Consider the following 20,946-nt stretch of genomic DNA (forward strand, 5'->3'; position numbering starts at 1 on the left):
CTGATGGTGAAGAATCTTCCTGCAATGCGGGAGACCAGAGTTCAATCCCTGGGTCAGGAAGACCCCCTGGAGAAGGGAATGACAACCTACTCCAGTATTCTTCCCTGAAGAATGCCATGGAGAGAGGAGGCTTGGGGGTATCTGAGTATTTGTTGAGGTATCTGAATATCAGTATCCAAATGTGTTTGAGCTGGTCGGTTTCTGCAGATAGAACTCCTCCCACATGCTCCGGATGCGGTAGAAGCATGGCTGCCCGAGCCCAGCAGAGGGAGGGAGCTGTGGGTCTCACTGCTGTGAACACAGAATTTCTCTTAATCCTCCCTCTCAGTTCACTCCTCACTGGGCAGAAAGAAGAAAACACATGCCCTTACTCTACCAAGTTAACCCAAACTCACTGATACATTTGAGTTAGATCTGATAGACAGAGTGCCTGAAGAACTATGAACGGAGGTTCCTAACATTGTACAGGAGGCAGTGATCAAAACCATCCCCAAGAAAAAGAAATGCAAAAAGGCAAAATGGCTGTCTGAGGAGGCTTTACGAATAGCTGAAAAAAAGAAGAGATGCAAAAGGCGAAGGAGAAAAGGAAAAATATACCCATCCAAATGCAGACTTCCAAAGAATAGCAAGGAGAGATATGAAAGCCTTCCTAAGTGAACAATCCAAAGAAATAGAGGAAAACAATATATTGGGAAAGACTGGAGATCTCTTTGAGAATATTAGAGATACCAAGGGAAGACTTCATGCAAAGATGGGCTCAATAAAGGACAGAAATGGTATACACCTAACAGAAGCAGTAGATATTAAGAAGAGATGCCAAGAATATACAGAAAAACTGTACAAAAAAGATCGTCATGAGCCGGGTAACAAGGATGGTGTGGTCACTCACCTACAGCCAGACATCCTACAGTGTGAAGTCAAGTGGGCGTTAGGAAGCATCACTATGAACAAAGCTAGTAGAGGTGATGGAATTCCAGTTGAGCTACTTCAAATCCTAAAAGAGGATGCTGTGAAAGTGCTGCACTCAATATGCCAACAAATTTGGAAAACTCAGCAGTGGCCAAGGGACTGGAAAAGGTCAGTTTTCATTCCAATCCCAAAGAAAGGCAATGGCAAAGAATGCTCAAGCTATTGCACAATTGCACTCATCTCACACGCTAGTAAAATAATGCTCAAAATTCTCCAAGCCAGGCTTCAACAGTAAGTGGACCAAGAACTTCCAGATGTTCAAGTTGGATTTAGAAAAGGCAGAGGAATCCAAGATCATATTGCCAGAATCTGTTGGATCATGGAAAAAGCAACAGAATTCCAGAAAAACATCTACTTTTGCTTCACTAACTATGCTAAAGCCTTTAACTGTGTGGATCACAACAAACTGGAAAATCACAGCAAACTGGAAGAGATGGAAAATACCAGACCACCTTACATGCTTCCTGAGAAACCTGTATGCAGGTCAAGCAGCAACAGTTAGAACTGGGCAGGAAACAATAGACTGTACCAAAACTGGGAAAAGAGTATGTCAAGGCTGTATAGTGTCACCCTGCTTATTTAACTTCTATGCAGAGTACATCATGCCAGGCTGGATGAAGCACAAGCTGGAATCAAGATTGCCGTAGAAGAATAAGCTCAGATATGCAGATGACACCACCCTTATGGCAGAGAGAGAAGAGAACTAAGGACCCTATTGATGAAGGTGAAAGAGGAGAGTGAAAAAGCTGGCTTAAAACTCAACATTCAAAAAAGGAAGATCATAGCATCTGGTCCTAACACTTAATAGCAAATAGATGGGGAAATAATGGAAACAGTGACAGACTTTATTCTCTGGGGCTCCAAAGTCACTGGGGATGGTGACTGTAGCTATGACATTAAAAGACACTTGCTCCTTAGAAGAAAAGCTATGACAAACCTAGACAGCATATTAAAAGTAGAGACATTACTTTGACAACAAAAGTCCTTCTAGTCAAAGCTATGGTTTTTCGAGTAGTCATGTACAGATGTGAGAGCTGGACCATAAAGAAAACTGAGTACTGAAGAACTGATGCTTTTGAATTGTGGTGTTGGAGAAAACTCGAGAGTTCTTTGGACTGCAAGGAGATCCAACCAGTCAGTCACGAACTTCCGTGGTGACTCCTAAAAGAAATCAACCCTGAATACTCATTGGAAGGACTGATGCTGAAGTTTAAGCTCCAATACTTTAGCCACCTGATTCAAAGAGATGACTCACTGAAAAGACCCTGACGCTGGGAAAGACTGAAGGCAGGAGAAGGGGACAACAGAGGACGAGATGGTTGGATGGCATCACTGGCTCAATAGACACGAGTTTGAGCAAGCTCCGGGAGATGGTGAAGAACAGGGGAGCCGGTGTGCTGCAGTCCACGGGGTCGCAAAGAGCCGGACAGGACTGAGCAACTGGACAACACCGACGCATCTCTTCTGTTCCTTTGTTTTAAACTTTTCAGCATCAGTTTGAAGTTTCTCCCTTTCAACAGCATATAACTGGGTATTAAAATTCAATCTGAGAATGACCGAAAAGAGGATCTTTATTCATTTAGATAAGTAAAATATTTGGAGCTAATTCTGCCATCTTATACTTTTTAACACAATTTCTTGTTTTCCCTTTCCTGTCTTCTGAAGGCTCAGACAGTAAAGAATTTGCCTGCAGGAGACCCAGGTTCAATCCCTCAGTCAGGAAGACACCGTGGAGAAGGGAATGGCAACCTACTCCAGTATTCTTGCCTGGAGAACTCCATGGACAGAGGAGCCTGGTGGGCTACAGTCCGTGGGGTCTCAAAGAGGCAGACGTGACTGAGTGACTAACAAACACCTTTTGCTGGGTTTACGCAGTTAGCTTTGTTCATTCTTGCCATGTAGTGGTTACTAAATTATACACCTTATTTTTAATCTTCTGCCAGTTATTCTGAAGTTCTTTTAAACACAATAATTGTGTGTGTGTCAGTGACTCAGTTGCATCCGACTCTCTGTGACCCCATGGACTGTAGCTCTCCAGGCTCTTCTGTTCATGGGATTCTCCAGGCATTTCTTTAAGCATGTCTAGGAGCTCTGCATGTGTTCACTTTTATTCCCCCAAACTTCTATTCTATAACCACAGATTGTGATTAATTTTAAAAATTAGTAACTATTTAGATTTAACCACTGTTTTCTCTATTTAATCTCCATTCTCTTATTCACTTTTCATTTTGTTGAAGCATGTCCTTGAGTGTAACTTTCAGAATGGATATAGTCAGCCGTAACTATTCTAAGTACTTGCATTTCTAAAATGTCTTCATTTGGTCCCTCCCCCTCAAATGGCAGTTTACTAGCAACCTTGGAGAATACTTCTAACAGGCAGAGCTACCAGAAACTAGTTTGTTGGGACTTTAATGCTTGCTGCTTTGTAGATAAGCTTTTCTGCTCTTAGGATGCTTTACAGACTTTTGAAAGTTCATCACAATGAATCCAGGTGAGTATCACATTCTCCATTTGGTGGGTCAATTCAATATAAAGAATTACTTCTTGGGACTTCGCTGGTGGTCCAGTGGTTAAAGACTCTGTGCTTCCAATGCACTGGTTGGATCTCTGGTAAGGGAACTAAGATATTGCATACCACATGTCGTGGCCAAAATGAGTAAGTAAAATGAAGAGATGTTACTAAAAAAAAAAAGAATTTTGTCTTCTTTGTAAATTTTCCTTCTGTTATTTCTTTATCTCCGTTTCTCCTCCTGCAATAAATGTTGCATAAATGGCAGACCACCAGTTTGATCTGAACTTTTCTCTTGTATTTTCCATCTCTCATTTATTTGCTTGCATTGTGCTACAAAAGATTTATCTTTCACAATTAATTTGGCTTTCAGTTATGTCCATTTATTATTTGGAATTATTTAGAATATTAGGAGGGTTATTATTGTTTTGTTTTTTTGAGCATGCTTTTATCTTCCCAAAATTCTTTCTCATTTTATATCTGCTCCTTTCTTGTTTTTAGTAGCCACTTTTTTCAGGGTCACTGCCCTTATGGCAGAAAGTGAAGAAGAACTAAGGAGCCTCTTGATGAAAGTGAAAGAGGGGAGTGAAAAACTAAGATCATGGCACCTGGTCCCATCACTTCATGGCAAATTGATAGGGAAACAATGGCAACAGTGAGAGACTTTATTTTGGGGGCTCCAAAATCACTGCAGATGGTGACCACAGCCATGAAATTAAAAGACGCTTGCTCCTTGGAAGAAAAGTTATGACCAACCTAGACAGCATATTAAAAAGCAGAGACATCACTTTGTCAACAAAGGTCCGTCTAGTCAAGGCTATGGTTTTTCCAGTGGTCATGTACCAGTGTGAGAGTTGGACTATAAAGAAAGCTGAGTGCTGAAGAATTGATGCTTTTGAAGTGTGGTGTTGGAGAAGACTCTTGAGAGTCCCTTGGACTGCAAGGAGATCCAACCAGTCCATGCTAAAGGAAATTAGTCCTGACTATTCATTTGAAGGACTGATGCTGAAGCTGAAACTCTGGTACTTTGGCCATCTGATGCAAAGAACTGACACATTGGAAAAGACCCTGATGCTGGGAAAGATTGAAGGTGGGAGGAGAAGGGGACGACAGAGGATGAGATGGTTGGATGGCATCACCGACTCAATGGACATGAGTTTGAGCAAGCTCTGGGAGTTGGTGATGGACAGGGAGGCCTGGCATGCTGCAGTCCATGGGGTCGCAAAGAGTTGGACATGACTAAGGGGCTGAACTGAACTGAACTTGTTCAGGGAAATTATTTCAGATGGAATACATCCTCAGATATACTAGTAAGTTCTTTTTTTCCACGTTCACATTTTTCCTCAAAATTGTGAAGAGCATTAAAAAAAAGCACAGACTCCTAGTTCCACCCTGGTGGTGAGGTAGAAGCAAATAAATATTGTAGTTTGGTAAAATCTTCAAGTGATTCTGAAAATAATCAGGTTTGAGGAAAAACTAGTTGACTCTAGAAAATGGTTTAGTCACTGAGAGCCCACAGGTCAAACCTGGCCCATTATTTTTGTGAATAAAGTTTTACTGGAATGCAGACATCCCCATTCATTTACACGCTGTCTGTCGTAGCTTTCACACTACAATGGCCACCCTGAATAGCTGGGACAGAGGCCACATGGCCTACAGAGTCTACAAGGATGATGATAAAGGGAAAGAAGAGGAAGGGGAGGGGGAAGAGGAGATGGAAAAAGGGGAGGGAAGAGGGGAAGGGGAGAAGTGAGGCAGGGAGGGGGAGGAAGGGGGACAGGCAGAGAAGGAGAGACGGAGGAGGGAGGAATAAGAGAGGAATCACAGAGGAAGACACAGGATGACTTCCTGAGTTTCTGCTGTGCACGCCCACTGGACAGAAGCAATGTTTTAGGCCTTACAGCAAGCCAGCCAGGCAGCTATTCTTATAAAGAAATGGGAAAGAACAACAGCAAACAAAGAAATGGAACTGGAGAGGCTAGTTAATGTTCCCAAATTCACACAGCAGGCAGATGGCAGAGGCAGCCACCGACCCCTAGCTTCTGTGATCCAAGGCCATGCTCGGGGGTTTGGGGATAGAATGCCTGGTTTATTTCTTGGCAGGGCCACTTGCCGCCTCCGTGATAGCTAATAAGGCACCGATTCTACTAAGCATGGGATAGCATTAGGCTGTGAGGAGTCCATGGAGCCCAAAGCTAGCCAAGGAGCCTGGCACCTGGTTGTGCTTTATTGTTACACCAGGGGTACCAACATCTTAGCGGGTGAAACCCAAGGATGTTAGGGGCTACCAGGACAGGGAGGCCTGGCGTGCTGCAGTCCATGGGGTCACGAAGAGTTGGACACGGCTGAGTGACTGAACTGAAATGAACTGCACCAGGTAAAAAAAGTCCCAGGGATAAGAGAAAGACTTGAAAGTCATTTCTAAATCTGTGAAACAAGTATATGACAAAATTCAAGGCCTTATTTACAAAAGGCATCAGCAAAACTATACATTTAAATCAATTACGTGGAAAAAAGATAGTCTTAAAAGACTCATCTTAGGTCACGTGCTCAGATGCTCAGTCGTGTCCCACCCTTTGGGACCCCATGGACTGTCACCCGCCAGGCTCCTCTGTCCATGGGATTCTCCAGCCAAGAATACTGGAATGGGTTGCCACTTCCTCCTCAGGGGATCTTCAATCTTGACTCAGGGATTGAACCCAAGTCTCTTAGGTCTCCTGCACTGGCAGGTGGATTCTTTACCACTAATGCCAATATATATATTTAATATATATATAAAAGTAAATTCCAAGTGGATGAAATAATTAAATGTAGCAAGTATGCAGGTGCAAACACACACACACACAATTCCCAAGAAATATTTACAAGCCCCAGGAGGCATTTCTCTACTTGAGTTCACAACTGAGACACTGTTAGAATTCACTTAATGACATAAGGTCAGTTGAAAAAAAAGAAAATCACACACATAATACTCAATAAAAATATGCATTAGAATGTCTAACAAAATGGGCCTATTGTCTAAGTTGAGTATAATGAGAACATGAGAATGTACAACTTTTGACTCGGAAAAAAACCCTAAAACTACTTTAAAAGTGAATCTAGAATAAGAATTATAGAATCATTTTAAAAACGTTAAAAAGCCAGTGATCTGAATTTGCTTCAATATATAACTCAAAGTCATGATTTTGTGTCAAAATAAAGAGATAGGAATTCCCCTTATCTAATCATTTAGAGAAATAACCAATTCTTATATTTTTCAGGTAATGTTTTACATTCCTGGTGTCATGAAATACAAGTTTATAATTCACAGAGATTTTTATCTGATCTCTCTTAAAGTCCATTGTTTTTATGAAGAAGTTCAAATGCCTCTCTGCTACAAAGGACCCAAATTTCTTTGTCTCTGATGAAAGTGTCAATTTGTTTTAAGGTCATGTGTCAATGTTATGATTCTTTACCAGTGACTCATATGACATTCCCCTCCCACCCCCACCACACTACATTGTTCTTAAGGTAAATCACAGCAGATTTTTTCCATAGAGTCAACACATGCAAACTGTGTTTTAGCCAGGCCTTGCCCCCTTTGAATCCTTAAAAGTGAATTTATAAGGGACTTCTCTGGTGGTCCAGTGGTTATGAATCCACCGTCCAATGCAGGGGACACGGGTTTGATCCCTGGTCCAGGAAGATCCATCGTGCTGCAGTGTAACTGGGGTAACTAAGCCACAACTACTGGGCCTGAGAGAAAGCAGCTACTGAGCTCGTGTGCCCCAGAGCCCGCGTTCTGCAACAGGAGTGGCCACCGCAACGAGAAGACGCAACCAGCAAACAGCCCAATCAACAATGAAGAAACTGCAGCCAAAAGCGAATAAATTAAAAAAAAAAATTTTAAGCGAATTAACGAGTAGGCGACTCTGACTGGTGTCCTCTCAACAGTTCTATACAAAGTGGTCAGCCAACTTTCTGACACATCCATGATCTATGATGAAACAGAAGTCTCCCTGCCCTCACCAGAGTTTTGTAATTGGCATAACACTCTGTCCCACATCTTCTTGCTCTGTGTCTCTTCACTGATGTTACATCCATCTTTAGAGACAGAAGTGAGGATCTGATTATCCCATTGAACAGATGGGGACACTGAGGTCCATCAGCTAATGACCACCACCCCCCGCCAAGCCATCATATGTTAATGAATAAGCTGGCAATAAGGTTTCTGGAGTCCTCTGGGTGTGTGTTTCCCCTATTACACCATGCTGGGCTGTTAATATGTGTGTACTCATGCATGTTTCTTGAGATAGACTTTCTCTGACAAAAATACATTTGGGGTCATTTGTAGTTTCTTTCTCTAGTTGCTTTTGAATTTAAAGGTTATAATATATTTAGGTCCTATGTTAATGAGTAGCTTTTCCTTTGGGCTAAAACATCTTTTCTTCTTTAGCAACTTTGGTCATATGGAACTCAAATTTGTTAACTTGCCACATAAACAGCAACTCATTTAAAAATAAATTACGAATATTAAAGGGAAATAGAGAACATGATAATATACTATATATGGAAATACATCAGCTGTAGAATAATGCATCTTAATGAAGGCTTCCCATGTGAATAAACCATTATATTTACAAGCTTTCCATGGTTAATGACCCAGAACTGGTTAACGAAACCTACGTTTATAGCAAGGTCCTCCGTCAGCAAAAATATACACATTAATAATTGATGGTGCTGTAAAAATAGGACATAAGATGATGCTTCCTGGGTTTGTGGAGAAATAGGACTCTATGGTCCATTAACTTAAAATGCTTATCTAATGTTTGATGGGCTTTGTCTTTAAAAATCCTTCTTCAAATTAGTAAGATAAAATGGACATTTGTCCAAATGACAATCTGGCCAATTTATCAGCCTTGCAAATAAGTGATTTAACGCTGGCAACTTTCTTGAGCAGCTCATGGTCCTGGGGGTTTTGCTTCTTTTTCGTGCTCTGTAGTCATGGGAGGCGAGGATGGAGAAGCGATGGGAAGGAAGAGGGTCCACTGTCCACTCCAGCAAATGCCTGGCGTGTCAGTGCAGAGATTAATTAGTTTCAGTTGCCTCCTGGACACAGCCTGAGAGGGCATCATTAGGGAGCACTCAGAGCCCCTCCATCAGCCCATCGGCCGCGCCACACGCTTCTGGCTCTAATTTGCTCCTGGAATGCCTCATGCTGCGGAGTAAACTGCTCTTCAGTTGGCCTGTTTTAAGAGCGTGTGTATGCGTGTCTGTGCCTGTGTATGTGTGTTCCCCAGTTTACAAAAATAAGCCCTTTGTCTCAGCATTTCATTTCAGAGTAACACATCTACATTTCTCTACCTGTGTTCATAGAAACACACTTACTCAGAAAGACGAACCCAGCAAGAAGTGGTGGAGTGAAGGCTGTGTGGAGAGTCAGAGCTGATGGCTTTGTTTTGCCCTCTGCTTATACTTTGCCTGGCAAATCCCAAGGACGGAGGAGCCTGGTGGGCTGCAGTCCATGGGGTCGCTAAGAGTAGGACAGGACTGAGCAACTTCACTTTCACTTTTCACTTTTATGCATTGGAAAAGGAAATGGCAACCCACTCCAGTGTTCTCGCCTGGAGAATCCCAGGGACTGGGGAGCCTGGTGGGCTGTCGTCTATGGGGTCGCACAGAGTCAGACAAGACTGAAGCAACTTAGCAGCAGCAGCAGCAGCTTATACTTTAGTTATGGTTAATCTTTATTTTTGCTGTTGATTTTCAGTCACTCAGTCATGTATTTGCGACGCCATGGACTGTAGCACACCAGGCTTCCCTGTCCTTCACTATCTTTCGGAATGTGCTCAAACTCGTGTCCATCGACTCAGTGACGCCATCCAACCATCTCATCCTCCGTCATCCCCTTCTCCTCCTGCTTTCAATATTTCCCAGCATCAGGGTCTTTTCCAACAAGTCGGGTCTTTTCCAACAAGTCGGCTCTTTGCATCAGGTGGCCAAAGTATCAGAGCTTTGGTTTCAGCATCAGTCCTTCCAATGGATATTCAGGATTGATCTCCTTTAGGTTTGATCTCCATGCCACAATTTCAATGAGTGAAACACAATGAAAAATAAAGCAATTTCTACCGTTATATCTAATTTCTAAAATTTTTAGTAAAGTTTGATTAAGTAGCAGCTGGGCTAGAACAGCACAGTTGAGCCTGTTAGCTGATTAGCGTAGTGGTGGGAGCTTAACTGGCTATTTTTGTGTCCTATCGTCTTTAAAAATGTTTTAAAATAAACATTTCGAAAGCTCTTACAGTTTTTGAGATGCTATTTTGACTGGTTTGCAAATATTCATTAATTTATTTCTAACAATAAATAAGCAGCCTAATATATGAATACCATTACTACCTTCATTTTATATACGCAGAAAGTGAGGTACAGAGAGGTCAAGGAATTTGTCCAGAGTCACACAGCTAGCAAGTGGCAGACTGCGGTTTGACCTGAAGCGTGTACCTCTAGAGTCTCTGCTCTTAATCCTCTGTGCTCTGTTGTATCTCTTCACTGATGCATTTCTTCTGGCTTAAAATATTTTGTGTGAAAATGGCTTTTTATGGGTACCATGGATCATACTTTGAAAACCTGCACGTTTGTAATTTTAATAGACATTGCTGAGCTGCCTGGTAGGAGACTGCAGGGGTGATTTCCCGCGCCCACTCCCCCACCAGCAGTAAACAATGGCCTTTTATCTCAAATCTTGCCCACACTGGGATATTAACCATTTTGATCATGGCTAACTTAAACAGATAAAAATGGCAACGGAATAAACATTTTGAACCATGAATGATGTATTTAAACCCACAACGATCAGCCATTTCAAAACCGAACAGGGAACACTTCATGTGTCAGACACTGTTTCAAATGCGTTATGGGCACTAGTTTCTTTAACTCACATCCAGGAGATTGGTGCCAGCACTATCTGCACTTTGCACATGTGGAAACTTAGGCCCCAAGAAGTCAAGTTGCCTCCCCAGGTCACACGTGAGTAAGTGGTGGAAACAGAACCTGAACCGGAGTAGGCTGGCCTTCCCTTCTCCATTAGTGGACTCTGTAATGGGCCCTAATCTGAGATGAATAAAAGCAAATGTCCTGCCCTAGAAAACAGATAAAGACCCCTGGGATCAGGTGACAAAAGGAAGAGAATCCTCTACCTCACTGAGTTTCTGATGTCCTGGGGGCCTGCGGCAAGAATAAAGCAGAGTAAGAATAACAACAAATAGTTTCAAGAAATAAGCCCATGCACATATGGCCAGTTAATCTACAGCAAAAGAGGCACAAATATGCAATGGAGAAAAGACAGTCTACAACAGACGCTGGTAGGAATATTGGACAACCACATGCGAAAGAGTGAAACGGGACCCCCATCTCACTCCACATGCAAGAATAAATAAAATATGGATTGTTGTTGTCGTTTAGTTGCTAAGACTCGTCTGACTCTTTCGTGACCCCATGAACTAGAGCCCACCAGGCTCCTCTGTCCATGGGATTTCCCAGGCAAGAATACTGGTTAAAGTAAAGTAAAGTGTTAGCTGCGCAGTCGTGCCTGACTCTTTTTGACCCTATGGACTGCAGCTCACCAGGCTCCTCTGTCCTTGAGATTTTCCAGGCAAAGATACTGAAGTATGTTGCCATTTCCTTCTCCAGGGGATCTTCCCAACCCAGGGATCAAACCCAGGTCACCTGCATTGCAGGCAGATTCTTTACCAGCTGAGTCACAGGGGAAGCCCAAGAATACTGGAGTGGGTAGCCTATCCCTTCTCTAGGAGATCTTTCCAACCCGGGAATCAAACTAGGGTCTTCTGCACTGCAGGCAGATTCTCTACCAGCTGAGCTACAAGAGAAGGAGTGGGTTACTATTTCCTTCTCCAGGGGATCTTCCCAATCCAAGGACTGAACCTGAGTCTCCTGCATTGGCAGGCAGATTCTTTACCACTGAGGCACCAGGAAAGCCCCAAGAATAGATTAGAGACTTCAATGTAAGGCCTGAAACTATAAACTTCCTAGAAGAAAACACAGGCGATAAACACTTTAACATCAGTCTGAACAATATTATTTTGGACTTCTCTCTGCACTGAAGAATTGATGCTATTAAACTGTGGTGCTGGAGAAGACTCTTGAGAGTCCCCTGAACAGCAAGGAGGTCCAACCAGTCAGTCCTAAAGACAATCAACCCTGAATATTCATTGGAAGGACTGATGCTGAAGCTGAAGCTCCAATACTTTGACCACCTGATTCGAAGAGCCAACTCACTGGAAAAGACCCTGAAGCTGGGAAAGACTGAGGGTAAGAGGAGAAGGAGGTGACAGAGGATGAGATGATTGGTAGGCAACACTGACTCAATGGACATGAGTTTCAGCAAACTCCAGGAGATCGTGAAGAACAGGGAAACCAGGCATGCTGCAGTTCATGGGGTTGCGAAGAGTTGGACACGACTTAGTGACTGAACAACAACTGTAAGTAAAGGCAACAAAAGCAAAATAAACAATGGAACCACATGCTTTTGCACAGTAAAGGAAATGATTAACAGGACTGAAGGGCTACCTACTGAATGGGACATAGTATCTGCAAATTATATACCTGATAAAGGGTTAATATCCAAATTATATAAAGAACTTATCCAATCTAATGGCAAAGATCAAAGAGCCTGATTAAAAAAATGAGCAGATGACAAGAGGCATTTTTCCAAAGAAGACATACAGATGGCCAGCAGAGACACATGAAAGCATGCTCAGCATCACTAATTGTCAGGGAAATCAAAATCAAAACCACAATGAGATATCTCCTCAGGCCTGTCTGACTGGTGATTAAAAAGACAAAAAAGTAAGAAATATTAGTGAGGATGTGGAGAAATGGGAATCCCAGTACAATGTTGGAATGTAAATTGGTGCAGCCTCAAAGTGGGCAGATTTCTCAAAAAATTAAAAACAGAACTACCATACAATCCGGCAATCTCATTTTGGGTACTGATCTGAAGAAAACAAAAACATTCAAAAAGATGTATGTTCACTGAAGCATTATTTATAATAGCTGACATAAAGAAGCAACCTAAGTGTCCACGCAATAAACGAATCCAGGTGATGAATATATACAACACACATGCACAGTGGAATATTACTCAGCCATCACAAAGAGTCGGACACGACTGAGCGACTGAACTGAACTGAACTGATACACAAGAATGAAGTCTTGCGGTTTGTGGCAACAGGAATAGACCTGGAGAGCAATAGGCTAAGTGAAATAAGTTAGACAAAGAAAGACAAATAGCATATGATTTCATTTACATGTAGAACCTAAAAATCAAAACACATGAACATCAAAACAGAAACAGACTCCTCGTTAACAGAGGACAAAGTGGCCGTGGCCAGAGGGAAGAGGGATGGGGGTTAGAGAAATGGGCAAAAGGGACAAAGAGATACAAACTTCCAGTTATAAAATAATAAGTCACAGGACTGAAATGTAAGGCCTAGGGAGAGTAGTCAATTATACTGTAAAAACTTTGTGGGGTGACCATTTCTAAATGCGTATAAATGTCAAATCACTACGATGCACACCTGAAAGTAATACGATCCTGCATGCCAATTACACTTCAGTAAAAAAAAGAAAAAAAATTAAAGGTTCCCAGTTAACCAGACTGTAAAATCCTATTTAACAGAAAATGATGATTTTTTTCCCCCCAAAGCCTCCTGAGCTGGACTTCTAAGTCACAAGGTTATTCAGAGCGTTCTCCCCACGCTCATCCCCCTGCTCAATCCGACAGCCTTCCATGCACGCCTGTATCAGCATCACTGCTTTCCCTTCTTTGCAAATATCTTCCTGGAATAACACACACAGTACATGGTGGGCAGTACCCACTGCCCCAGGGATCTCCTGAATTCTCCCTCTGCAGCTGCCTTAAGACTGGGACCCTGTGGGCTTTCCAATGGCACTGCTTTTCCAGATCATACTCTTAATAGACTAATTTCAAGTTCATAAATCTGAATGAGACAGGCTGGGACCTGGGACCCTTTGCTGCAGTGCTTGCACCTGGACAAGTCTCCTCTAGCAACAAAATACAAAGCAACTATAAGGGACTAAAAATAACTGTGTGCAGGTACAGTTGTGGTCAATCACAGACAGCAAGATACAGAAACACCAAACCCCCAACTGCCACTCTGAGGTTGTTGTTCAGTCGCTAAACCCTGTCTGACTCTTTTTGCAACCCCAGACGCAGCACACCAGGCTCCTCTGTCCCTGGACTTCTCCAGGCAAGAACACTGGAGTGGCCATTTCCTTCTCCATTTCCACTCCCAACCCAGGGATCGAACCTGCGTCTCCTGCACTGCGTCTCCTTTACTACTGTGGTGCTGGAGAAGACTCCTGAGAGTCCCATGGACTACAACGAGATCAAACCAGTCAGTCCTAAAGGAAATCAGTCCTGAATATTCGTTGGAAGGACTGATGCTGAAGCTCCAATACTCTGGCCAACTGATGTGAAGAAGTGATTCACTGGAAAAGGCCCTGATGCTGGGAGAGACTGAAGGCAGGATAAAGGGATGACAGAGGATGAGATGGTTGGATGGCATCACAGACTCGATGGACAGGAGTCTGAGCAAGCTCCCGGAGTTACTGACAGACAGGGAAGCTTGGTGTGCTGCATCCATGGGCTCGCAAAGAGTTGGGCACAACTGAACTGAGCTGAACACCTGGGAAGCCTGACAACCTGAGGAGATGAGAGTGAGCAAAAGCAAGGTTCTGGGGGCATGTTTCCTGAACACACCACCACCTTAGGGGTTGGCAAACCACCTAGGCCGCCCCTCCAGTCCGACCCCTGCGCACACCCTTACCCTCACCCCGTGTAAGGAACCAGGTCACACGCCCACCCCCACCCTGGGAGTGAGCAAGGGAATCTGTCCCTTGCGTTTGCTCCCCTTGCTGGAGCAGGGCCCCAAAAAAGCCCTGCCGGAACTTCTCCTCCTACCGTACCAATTTCTATCGATTAAGAAGGCCAAGAACTCAGGTCTATAACACGAACAGCACAAAGCAAGGGCCAAAAAAGTTTCTATTTTGAAATCAGTGGCATGCGTATGTTGTTAGGCAATGACTTATTTTGAAATATTTTGTTTTGTTACATAAAAAAGTCATCACAGGTCCTGACAGTCATCCTTTGCACAAAATCATTCTGTCATTATGACAGTGTAATATAATTCTCCAAGATGATAAACATCAGTCACCATTTCTTGAAGGCAACGTCCAAGCTCCAGGCTGGGTCCGGAAGCCCTTCTAACAGCTCCGGGAAATAGGTGGCACCATCCTTTTTCTAGAGAAGGAGAAACAGAGCCTCGGAGGGCAGGTGAGTGTGTGGCTCAAAGTGTCTCCACTCCCAGCCCACATGGCTGAGGGCCCATCAAGATGCCTGTCTCTTCATCCATCTGGCTGACCATCCCTTCAAAGCCTGCAGAGACATGCATCCATTTCTAAGATGCTGCTGCCCCCAGACACTTAGGAAACATTTAAAAACTAAAACAAAACTAAGTTCTGCATAGTCTTTGTATGGATGTGAGAGTTGGGCCATGAAGAAGGCTGAGTGCTGAAGAATTGATACTTTTGAACTGTGTGGTGTTGGAGAAGACTCTTGAGAGACCCTTGGACTGCAAGGAGATCCAACCAATCAATGCTAAAGGAAATCAACTCTGAATATTCACTGGAAGGACTGATGCTGAAGCTCCAATACTTTGACCACCTGATGCGGATAGCTGCCTCTCTGGAAAAGACCCTGATGCTGGGATGATCACAGTAGGAGAAGGGGACGACAGAGGATGAGATGGCTGGATGGCATCACCGACTCGACAGGCATGAGTTTGAGTAAACTCTGGGAGAGAGTGGAGGACAGGGAAGCCTGGTGTGCTGCAGTCCGTGGGGTTGCAAAGAGTTGGATGTGACTTAGCAACTGAACAACAACAAAACAAAGCAAAACAAACCCCCATTTATCAGAGCAAATCTGTTTTTTAGTACATTTACATCTAGAAAACAACCAAAGGTCATTTGGAGCCAAATATGATGAATATGGCACACAACCAAGCTGGATACTGTGGTTTGGGGTTGAAATCCAAGTGTGATTGTAAAGACCATTTCATTTTGGTTCTCGGTTCATTTTGGCTCTGACAGTTCCCAAAGAGGAGCCTGGAAGTTCTGAGGACAGGGGACCAAGGGGAGCCCCTGGAGAGAGCTGCCTTTCCGGAGCATTCACTGGGTGCCCAAACTCCTACCTGGGGATTTGTTAATAAGAAAGAAGTTCAATTTATTGACCAAAAAATCATCTATAATGTAGCTTGTTTCATGTTAGAATTTGAAAATGAGCAGGGTTTTATGGTGTTTTGAGGATTTAGCTGATGTATTTTGAAGCGTCAGTTCCTCTTCTATAATAAGTGTCCCCTAGTGTTCTTTATTATAATGCAAACATTGATAGCTGCAGGGTAACATAAAATACGCCATGGTCATGGCAGTAGGACACATTATTTCAAAGGGATCCACAGAAGAAAATGTATTACATTCATTAAGTTTCCTCCTTGATCCACTCCATTGGCTCTGCCAATTAAAATAACTGCACATGAATTTTTAGAGTGCTATTTATTTTCCTTTGTAGATTTTAGAATATAAATATTTAAAATGGCAATATCAAAAAATAATTTATATTGCAATGGTAAAGGCAACATTTGGTCAGGAACTAAGGACATAATGATGTCTTTTGCTCTAATTCTGGATTCAGTTACTAAATAGTCACCCCTGGAAATATGCCAGGCTTCCCACAAAGATATAAACACTGTTTTAATCAGAGAAGGCAACAGTTTATATATTGACATAACAAAATAAAATAATGGAAAAATGAAATTTTAAAATGAGTAGACACTATCTTAATTAGTGATATAGTGGAATATAGACTTAATTGAAAACATTCCTAGGATTTGGGGTAATGGATTTTTATGGTTATCAGCCAGCCAACAGAAGATACCATTCTTTTAAAAATTGGATCCATACATTTCTCAATGGTGTACAATTTCATAGAACACGTAATACCAAGAGAAGACATGCTTGGAGAAAAAGAAAACTGGAGAAAGTCACATTTAATACAAAACAGACAAGCTGTCCTGTTTCCACTGCCCAAACTCTGTATCGCTGAAAAATTAAAACAGACTTATTTTATTTAAGCTGAGCAAATATAAACGGCAAAGTAAAACAGAAAAATTACAATAAAAAAACAAGCAATTCTATCTTTATTTGGTATCAGTGTAAGCCATTAAGACTTTACCATGGAAAAATAGCATTTGACCATTCTCTAAGTTTCTGGTGTACTACACGTAGGTTTTTAGTAAATGTCGGCTGAATTAAATGGAAATGGTTATGTCAAAACTGCTTCTTATATAAAATTTCATGTTAAATTTAGATTATCTTAGATTGGATCTTCTGACTGCTAGCTTAATTTTTGAAGTAGAAAATTGGAGATAACCACTGTTTTTATCAGTACATCTCTTCTCTGTAGTTCTCTAATGAGTGGAACAGAGAAATAATTTTGTATCATTACCTGTCCACCTATGTATATATATCAAACAATTCAGAGATCTGAAAAGAAAAATTTGGTAATACTCTATGGCCATTTGCTTTTATTTTTAAATATGTGTCTTTTCCCAGTTAACACAGTAAAATTTAAACAGTTTGGAAAACACAATCAAAACAAAAAACTTCCAAAGTCCTGACATTTAGAAGGAGCATGATTTAAACTTTCTTTTGTGTGCATAGATATATGTACATATTTAGTTTAACTCATATTATATGTGTAATTCTAAATCCCGTATTTTCACTCTGAGCATTTGCACATCAAAAATAAGTCATAAGCATTTTGTCAATGGTGGCATATCATTACTTTAATGCTAGTCTACCATAAATCATTTAACTCCATCCCTACTCTAGAACACTAGGATTATTTCCAATTTTTCATTAATAAAAACAACATTGTAGGAAATGTCTACACACATAAACCTTTATTTCTGATGATTTACATAAGACAGAAACAGAACTGGAGGGAAGGATATATTTTCATGATTATGTTGCCTCTTTCAGAAAAGCTGAATCAGTTTAACTCACCATAGATGAGAATAAACATCTCATCACACTCTTATCAGTAATTATAACTTGATTTTACCTTTAAGTCTTTAATCCATTTTGAGCTTATTTTTGTGTATGGTGTTAGTATGTGCCAGCTCAGTTGCTTGTGTCTGACTCTCTGTGACCCCATGGACTGTAGCCCGCCAGGCTCCTCTGTCCAAAGGATTCTCCAGGCACGAATACTGGAGAGGGTTGCCATTTCCTTCTTTAGGAGATCTTCCTAATCCAAAGATTGAACCCACGTCTTGTGTGTCTCCTGCACTGGTAGGCAGATATTTGGAATGTTCTAACTTCATTCTTTACATGTAGCTGTCCAGTTTTTTCAGCACCACTTATTGAAGAGGCTGTCTTTTCTCCATTTATACTCTTGCCTCTTTGTCATAGATTAATTGACCATGGTCAATTAATGGGTTTATTTCTGGGCTTTCTATCCTGTTCTGTTGATTTATGTGTCTTTTTTGGTGCCAGTACCATACTGTTTTGATTATAGTAGCTTTGCAGTATAGTCTGAAATCAGGAAGTCTGATTCCTCTAGCTCTGTTTTTCCTTCTCAAGATTGCTTTGGTTATTTGAGGTCTTTTGTGATTCCATACAAATTAAAAAAAAACTTTTGTCCTAGTTCTATGAAAAATGCCATTGGTAATTTGATAGGGATTACACTGAATCTGAGGAGGGCATGGCAACCCACTCCAGTATTCTTGCCTGGAGAATCTCCTGGACTGAGGAGCCTGGCGGACTGTAGTCCATAGGGTTGCAAAGAGTCAGACTGGACTCAGGCAACTGAGTGTGCAGCACACACACCAGGTCTATAAATTGCCTTGTGTAATATGGTCGTTGGAGAAGGAAAGGGCAACCCACACCAGTACTCTTGCCTGGAGAATCCCATGGACAGAGGAGCCTGGTGGGCTACAGTCCATGGGGTCACACGAGTCAGACACAACTTAGCAACTAAAGAGAGAAAGAGAGAGAGAGAGAGAGAATGGTCGTTTAACAATATTAACTCTTCTAATATAATTATAACTTGAAAAAACTTCCCTCCCCAAAAAGACTGGGAGAACTTGCCTCTGTTACCAGTTCTAAGCTATACATTTTTCATGGTTTAACGTATCTGAAATTAGGAATATACATATTACAAAAAAGGACGTGTTTTGATTTATTTGCCCATTTTCTTTCACTTTCCATCATGATGTATCCTATAATGAATGAAATCTTAGATTCAATAAAATACAGTGTCTCATTAAACTTTTAACTTGTAGTTTTTTTGACATGTATTAACATGTGAATAGTCATGATTCATATAAAACCATTTCAATATACATTTCAATGTCTCAGTGAGCGAAAAAAAATTTTTTTAACTGTAGTGAAAAACATGTAACATAAAATGTATTACCTTTACCATTTGTAAGTAAACCATTCAGTAGTGTTGAGTATATTCATGTTGCTGTGCAATAGATTTGGAGAGATTTTTTTATTTTCCAAACTGAAAATTTATACCCATTGAACAACTGCTAGCTTCCCTCCTCCATGCCCTGGCATCCACCCTTCTAGTTCCCATTTCTACAGGTTTGACAACTTTAGATCCCCTATAAAGATGGAAGCGTGCGAGATTTGTCTTTTTGTGACTGGCCTGTCTCACTTAGTATAACACCCTCAAAGTTCATCCTTGTCGTAGCATGTGTCAAGATTTCCCTCTTTTAATGGCTGAATAATATTCCACCCAGCACCATCTTAAAATCATAAAGATCTGTAACAGCTGGCAGTGACTCACCAGTCTGATGCTCACAATGCCCCACCAACCAAGATACGGAAGAGGAGCCGCGATCCCAGGGGCCCTCAATCCCCACAGAAATGTTGACTCGTTTTTGAAAATCAAAGATGAAAGGGAAATCAAGAATTCAGGTGATCAAATCAGGGTACTTCTTGAATCACATATGCCCCTCTGGGATGAGTCACCATATTCTTTGAGACAGCAAAGGTTGGCCACCACAACTGAGACTCTGCACACAGGTGCGGCGGGCACACGCCCCTTCACCAGGAAAAGATGCTCTTCCAGGTGTTGGCACCACGGTGGTGAATCCCCTCCTCAAGCAAAATAATGCCTGTTTTCCGTCCTGTGCTGACAACAGATGACGCATGGGGCCAACGTGCAGGTGGGGCAGTCAGGATGAGGGGTCAGAGGAAAGCGTGTGTGCATGCTGAGTCATTTCAATCTGACTCTGTGTGATCCTATGAACTGTAGCCCACCAGGCTCCTCTGTCCAAGGGATTCTCCAGGCAAGAATACTGGAGTGGGCTATTTCCTTCTCCCAGAGGAAAATGTATGCTATTCTAAAATGATTTATCACATCATCTGGCATTTAGAACAGATCAGGACAAAAGTGATGCAAGAGCAGAGAGTGGGTTCTGCGATCAACCAAAAATGAGACGGTTTAAATTTTCTTTGAAAGTGAAAGTGAAGTCGCTCAGTTGTGTCCGACTCTTTGCGACCCGTGGACTGTAGCCCACCAAGCTCCTCCGTCCACGGGATTCTCCAGGCAAGAGTACAAGGGTTGCCATTTCCTGCTCCAGGAGATCTTCCCGACCCAGGGATAGAACCCAGGTCTCCCACATTGCAGGCAAACGCTTTAACCTCTACACCACCAGGGAAGCTTCTTTAAACAGTCTAAATTTACCTTAGATTTAAAATAAATGAAAAGACCTTATCAGTGACATTACTGCATACAGAAAAAGTAGCATTTGGTCCCACACTCGGGGCATTGCTCTATGACCTTCATCACTTTTGTCTTAAAAAACACAGAGTGGACCCTACAACTCCCCGATTACCGTCGGACTAGGGCAAAGCTTCCCTCATGGCTCAGCTGGTAAAGAATCCGCCTCCAGTGCAGGAGACGCCAGTTCAATTCCAGGGTCGGGAAGACCGCTGGAGAAGGGATAGACTACCCACTCCAGTATTCTTGGGCTTCCCTTGTGGCTCAGCTGGTAAAGAATCCACCTGCAATGCGGGAGACCTGGGTTCGATCCCTGGGGTTGGGAAGATTCCCTGGAGACGGGAAAGGCTACCGACTCCAGTATTCTGGCCTGGAGAATCCCATGGACCCCATAGTCCATGGGGTCGCAAAGAGTTCGACACGACTGAGCGACCTTCACTTTCACTATCAGGGCAAAGCTGATGCACACCACTTTCGTGGTCCTCACATGGACCACGAGCAGCTCCCCACCCCACATGGCAAGGGGCTGGGTCCACATGGCAAGGGGCTGGGGGTCACTTCCAGCTAACAACTAGGAAAAGACTGAGGCATTCAGCCT

General features: G+C 42.4%; 1 protein-coding gene across 3 annotated transcripts in view; it reads right to left on the reverse strand.

The window, feature by feature from the left end:
- The window catches only part of IQCA1 (IQ motif containing with AAA domain 1), a 186,156-nt gene that overhangs the window by 141,908 nt on the left and 23,302 nt on the right, over positions 1-20,946 (reverse strand). The gene's annotated exons all lie outside the window — the stretch shown is intronic.

The sequence above is a fragment of the Oryx dammah genome, unplaced genomic scaffold, assembly GCF_014754425.2.
Source record: "Oryx dammah isolate SB20612 unplaced genomic scaffold, SCBI_Odam_1.1 HiC_scaffold_28, whole genome shotgun sequence".
NCBI classification, from domain to species: Eukaryota; Metazoa; Chordata; class Mammalia; order Artiodactyla; family Bovidae; genus Oryx; species Oryx dammah.